Source organism: Lytechinus pictus, chromosome 4 (assembly GCF_037042905.1).
Source record: "Lytechinus pictus isolate F3 Inbred chromosome 4, Lp3.0, whole genome shotgun sequence".
In the NCBI taxonomy this organism is placed as follows: Eukaryota; Metazoa; Echinodermata; class Echinoidea; order Temnopleuroida; family Toxopneustidae; genus Lytechinus; species Lytechinus pictus.
The window spans coordinates 29,843,132-29,849,698 of NC_087248.1; positions in this window are offsets into that span (position 1 = coordinate 29,843,132).

Sequence of the window (6,567 nt, forward strand, 5' to 3'; positions counted from 1 at the left end):
CCTATTACTCTATTAATAATATATTGTTATCATTTTAATGAATAATTTTCATAGAAACGACTGCTTCAGAAATCTACTTTCAGACTGGTTCAGAAAACTACTACGAATGGTTCTGAAAACACGGCCTTTCGTGAAAAGCTCCCCGGTTGTCCCGAAAGTGTGCGTTAAAATCACAATTTTCTCGAAAGGGTGCTTTCTCGAAATAGAGATTTAGTAGGTATACTCTGAAGAGAAAGAGTCTTAAGCTTTATGTAACACTATAAGGGCATTTCTGAAAGAAAAAAAAAGAGTCTTTATGTGACACTATATATATAAAGGCATTTCTGAAAGAAAAAAACTGTTACATGCAGGAAAACGAGGGAAGGGAATAATAAGAAATAATACTTGCTTTTGAAACGGTACTCCTTCAAAATCTAGGAGACGCAGCTCCCGCCTGGGGAAGATAGGTAGGCTATATGTGGATGGAGAGAGGCAGCTCCCGGCTGGAGAATTATAGGTCTACGTGAATGGTTTGAACGAATTCTCGGAGACGCAGTCCCTCGTTTGAAGAATGGGCCCGTGTGGATGAAGCGAACTTTCTGGAGGAAGCGCAGCTTTTTCTTGGAGAGTAAACGCGTAGATGGAGAGGAAACTTCGAGGAGATTGATCTTGCACGTTTACAGTAGCATGACTTTCGTTTATGGAATCACTATCTCATCAGTCATACACTCCTGAGACTACACGTACCCCGCTTTCATAAAGCATTATGATTTTATCTTGAATGGCTTCCGAGCTACTTTATTGTCATGGCAAATTCGATCACTCGTATTTTTTTTCTGACGAGTTAGTATATAATCTATACACGATCTTCAATATAATATTTTGAATAAAAGGCAGGGATAATGAGCTTGTGATGAATACAGTGCTGAAATGATAGAGTGAAACAGATAGAAAGAGGAAAGCACGCGCTAAGTGATGATGATGATGCTGCTGCTGCTGCTGATGATGATGGGCGTCAATTTTTTATTAGACCGGGGGAGGGGGCACAAGTTAATTTAGTGAGGATGGGGGCTGGGAAGGGTCGGAGGCAGTCTTTAGAAGGTATTGTATCGCCGGCAGGGTTGACATCCTCCACTCTCCCAATATAAAGTTAGTATCAGAAACAGTGAAATATATAAGCTGAAACAAACAAAATAATATTAAAAGGGTTTAACGTTTGCCCCGATTCCTAAAATTTTAGTGAAATTGTTCCATAAAATGCAGCTTACTTCAATAGAATTTCCATATAAATCGTTCCCTAGGTCTTAAGGGGAATAGCTTAGGGGTGTATTAAAAAAAGGGGGGGTAGATCGATCTAGGCCAGATTTCGCCAAAAGGCGGGCGGAGAAATATTTTCATCCGCCCATGTTAATGACAGTTTGTAGTGACTCACCTCTTTCCAATCATAATGCGAGCCGATTTTTTTTTACTACCTGAAAACTGGATATTCTTTATTGTATTCATGAATAAATATCTAACGAGTCAATTTTTTTTCTCTTCTGAAAAATGTAAAAACTTAAAATCTCTCTGTCTATTTCTTTATTTACATCCAATTATTGCACATCCAATATTAACATCGTTCTGCCAAACTTGGAATGACAGGAGGAATAGTCTTAATTCAGAGAAACTCAGAAAAATAAAGTTCTCTTAATCCCTTTGAACAGTATTTAGAAAAGGCTAAAAAAAAACACTTCCTTGTCACATCCCTTTAAACTCTCCCGGTCAGACCAAGAAGATGAAAGGAAATTTGTAATTTTAGTTATGGTCTAAGCTTTTTTTTTTGCATTCGATGTTCTTACCATCTCGATGTTCTCCAAACTAATTTGACAAGTGATATGGATGCAGATATCGCGAGCGAACTCGCCAGCTTTTCAGGCAGGACAAGAAATGTCGTATTTTCGTTATTCGACATTTCTTTCCTTTTTTAATGAAGCCATTAGAGATTTGTTTGCATGAAACCATATAACCACTAGCGTACCTACGGGGGGGGGGGGGGCAGAGGGGGCAGACTGTCCCCCCCTGACGAGTCACAACCCATGCAAGGGACATATCCAGTGGCGTACCTAGGATTTTTCACAGGGGGGGCAAAATTGGCCGCCCAAAAATTTGACAAGCAAAAAAAAAAAAAAAAAAAAAAAAAAAAGGGGTCATCAATACAAAATAAAGATTTTCGTACCAGAAAAAATTTGACAAGCAAAAAAAAAAAAAAAAAAAAAAAAAAAAAAAAAAAAAAAAAAGGGGTCATCAATACAAAATAAAGATTTTCGTACCAGAAAAAATTTGACAAGCAAAAAAAAAAAAAAAAAAAAAAAAAAAAAAAAGGTCTTCAAAATCTCGTCAGGGGGGGCAGAGTGCCCCCCCCTGCCCCCCCCGTAGGTACGCTAGTGGACATATCCCTTCCCCCTGACGAGTCTTGAAGACCTTTTTTTTTTTGCTTGTCAAATTATTTTCTGGTACGAAATCCTTTATTTGTGGTTGAAGACCTTTTTTTTTTTTTTTTTGCTTGTCAAATTTTTTGGCTGACGAGATCCTTTATTTGTGGTCGAAGACCTTTTTTTTTTGGCTTGTACATTTTTTTGGCGGACGAATTTGCCCCCCCCCCCCTGTGGAAAATCCTAAGTACGCCACTGCATAGAACCGACGAATTCCCATCTCGGGAAAGTCTGACGTACACAGTAGCCGTGAAATCTTCAAATCCCCATCACATTAAATAACAATTGAGATACATATTTATCATGGTGTATAAAATTATGCGAATACATACATCCTTTAGTAAACAAATACAAGGGAAACAAGCGCAACAACAGCAACAGCAATAATAATAATAACGATAATAATGATAATATTAATAATAATGATATAACAACAACATCAATAATAATAATAACGATAAGAATAATACTAATAACAATAATAATAATAATACTAATAATAACAATAATAGTAATAATAGTAATATCAATAGACATTAATATAGCGTCTTCTATCTAGAAAAAATCTATTCCGAGGCTCATTACCCCTATCCCCCATGCAGCTTTAGCTCGAGCTGACCTCTGGTCAATGGTTCTATCACTCATTCTAAATACGTCTAAGTAATTGCGTTTTTATAATATATTATTTTTTAAAAGCCTAGGCCCAATATAGCTAAATTCTGTACGCCTATTATAAACTTACATTAAAAATATATATTACATCAAAATTTGACGTTTTACATGTTTAATGTGGGGCTGTTTGTCGTGGGGATTTTAATATAACCTCTCTTTTCACTCATTTCAGAATAATTTGATTTGATTTGATTTTATTTATTTCTGCATTCACATCAAGTATTAGAATTACAAAATACATATACAATATACAAAGGTAATACATATAACAAAATAATAATAGTCGTATAGTATACATGTAAATATTGTAAATAAATATCAACAAGATGTGTTATACATTTTTTCAAAACAAGATTATTTAAATGAATGCAGGAGACCGCCATCGTGAGAGGGGCATAAAAGGAAAGGTCACCCTCTCTCGATCCCCGCCCCAAGAGAGAAAAGAAAGAAAAGAATCTGAGTTTTGTTTTTAATAAATGGATCATAACTTTATTCTATAGATAAAAAAATCCTACCTATACATACTTACTGGCCAGTCACATCATGCTTTTGTATTGCTTACATTTCGCTACTTCTGGTCGGATAAGCAGATCATACATTGCTAATTTTCACACAGCCAAAAAATGCATAAATAAATTTTCATTATAATTTACACAATCTCAGGACATACCGAGACCGATATCATTCGTCTTGTGTTAATATCCACATTTTGTGATCAAATAAAAAAAAATTTCCAGTTTCCCCATGAAACTGCATGGTAGCATCACAGGCCACCAAACATATGCCGAAGGCTATGTACAGTGCACCTGTGTATTGTCTATAGGCTATATAGGGTCTATTCTTTTGTACTTTTATTTTAGAAATTGGAAGCTTAAAGGACAAGTCCACCCGACAAAAAGTTTATTTGAATAAAAAGAGAAAATTCCAACAAGCATAATACTGAAAATTTAATCAAAATCGGATGTTAAATAAGAAAGTTATGACATTTCAAAGTTTCGCCTATAAAACATTAATAAATTATGCACATCCTGGTCAGTATGCAAATTCAAACAATAAAAAAACAAAAGAAATTGTGAGTGCGGAACATCATCGACTGTCTCATTTTACATATCACCGAGTTGTGCATATTTGTGGAAAATAAGTGAAACCTTAAAATCTCAGAACTTTTTTTTTATTTAGGCCTACATCCGATTAATGAAATTTTCAACGTAATGCCGATTTTTCTCTAGGCCCTTCAAATCAACATATTTCTGGAGTGGATTTAAATTGCATTTTATTGTCACTACAATTTGTTTTCTCCATATGGCAGAATCTTGCTGCGGACAGCCCCAGTTGAAGTTTTTATGTAGGGCATTTTAACATCCTCTTCGCAGACGCTTTTTGGAACGTTGAGAATCTATTGAAAAAGCCCGGGCGTCAAATAAATTCACAATAGACTAAATAAAGATTGCATATCGAAAGTTGTTGGACCGGTACAGCCGCATCGTCTGAAGATTCGAACCGGACGAAAAACTGCAAATATGTCGTTTGTCCAGAGTCCAGGGCCCCGTCTTACAAAGAGTTACGATTGATCCGATCAATCGTAACTCTATGGAAATCCATCAGTGTCATAATCTTTTCTACAGAAAATTTGCAAAATGTGCTTTGTAAACGAAGGAGAACACACCATATTGTCAAGAAATCAATAAATTTATGGATATACATTATTTATATCTAGAATTTTTTGAACAAACATGCATTGTATATGATGACGTTGCTGGCCGTCCATATTTGCGATTGATCGGATCAATCGCAACTCTTTGTAAGACGGGGCCCCGAACGACAATGCCGTTGATTCACGGATTTTCGACAAAAAGGGCTATAAAAGCGTCTGAGAAGTGATTGCTAAAATGCATGCCCTATGCAGGGGCGGATCCAGCCTTCGCCAATAAGGGGGGGGGGGGGGACGGACGGATTTTTTTCAGCCATATTTTCCCCGATCGGCCGCTCGAACATGATTTTTTTTTTGTTCCTTTGAAGGGGTAGTCCTATAATAGTTACTTTTTAGCTTTATTCTTATAAATCAACATAAATATATAATATCATAAACCTTATTTATATAATGCGAGCGCGAAGCGCGAGCAAATTTGTTGTTGTTGAAATTTTATGTATTTTTTCCTAAAATTTGGACATTCTAGGCAATGTTTGTTAGCTCAGTTGAAAAAGATGTGTATGCAACTATACTACGAACGCGAAGCGCGAGCAGAAATTTTTTATACCCGTTTTGAACTGATCGAAAGGTAGGCCTACCTACTGCTTGCAGTTAGCCATGAATACGTTACATATTTCAACAATCAAATAATGCGAGCGCCAGGTGCGAACTGAAAATTTTTGACACTTTTACCTAAAGATTGGAAATTCTATGCATTTTTTGTAACTTAAACAGAATAGGTATATAACTTAACAATTGATGCGAGCGCGAAGCGCGAGCCGAAAATTTCGAGATTTAGACCTAAAAAGGAGACACTTTATTCATGATTGTAAATAATGAAAAGGATGAGTAATTGGGGATCTTCCAACATTAATAATGCGAGCACAAAGCGCGAGCAGATGCATGCGCGTGTTTTGATTTAATCCTAGAATCTAGGCATTATAATAACATTTTTTTTTCATGAAAATCAAAGCGAGCGCGAAGCGCGAGCATAAAATATTTGATATTCCGATCTAAAAAAAGGGTCAATTTCAGCTCTATATTTCAAGCACTTTGTAGGAAAATTGTTTGGTATATGAATCGCACTTAAAGGGGAATCCAACCCAAATAAAAACTTGTTTTTATAAGAAAAAGAAATATCAGACAAGTTGATAGGTGAAAGTTTGAACAACATTGGACAAGTAGTAAATATTGGTAATCACTATACCCATGGAGACTTCAAATTGGCCGCATATGGGATGTCATAGTGATGTAAGGCAAGGACTACTCTTCCATGTACGCCAATACATATTATGGCTAAAATGTCATTTTCCCCAAAAGTTTTATTTCAAATTATATTTTTCTTTCATGAGGACATAAAACAATTTACTAACCAGGGTTATATTTAGATTACTGCCCCAGGGGAATGGGTACTTAGGAGAAAACCACAAATCACTGATAATAAAGTACATGGCCTATGGGAAAGTTGTCCTTGCCCCTTGTCATAATTTACTTACCCAGTTGCCAATTTGAAATCTACATAGTATTAGTGATCTCAATTTTAAAGCAGCTATAACTTTCTTATTGCTTGTCCGATTTCTTTCAAACTTTCACCATTCTGTTTAATTTATTTTTCTCCTTCCCAACACATCATTCAATGGCCAAGGCTGGATTACCCTTTAATAAAGAGCTGACATTTTTCATTATTATTACTTTGACCGGGACATCCTTAGGACATAATGTCATCGTATGAAAATGATGACTATCTTTCTATTC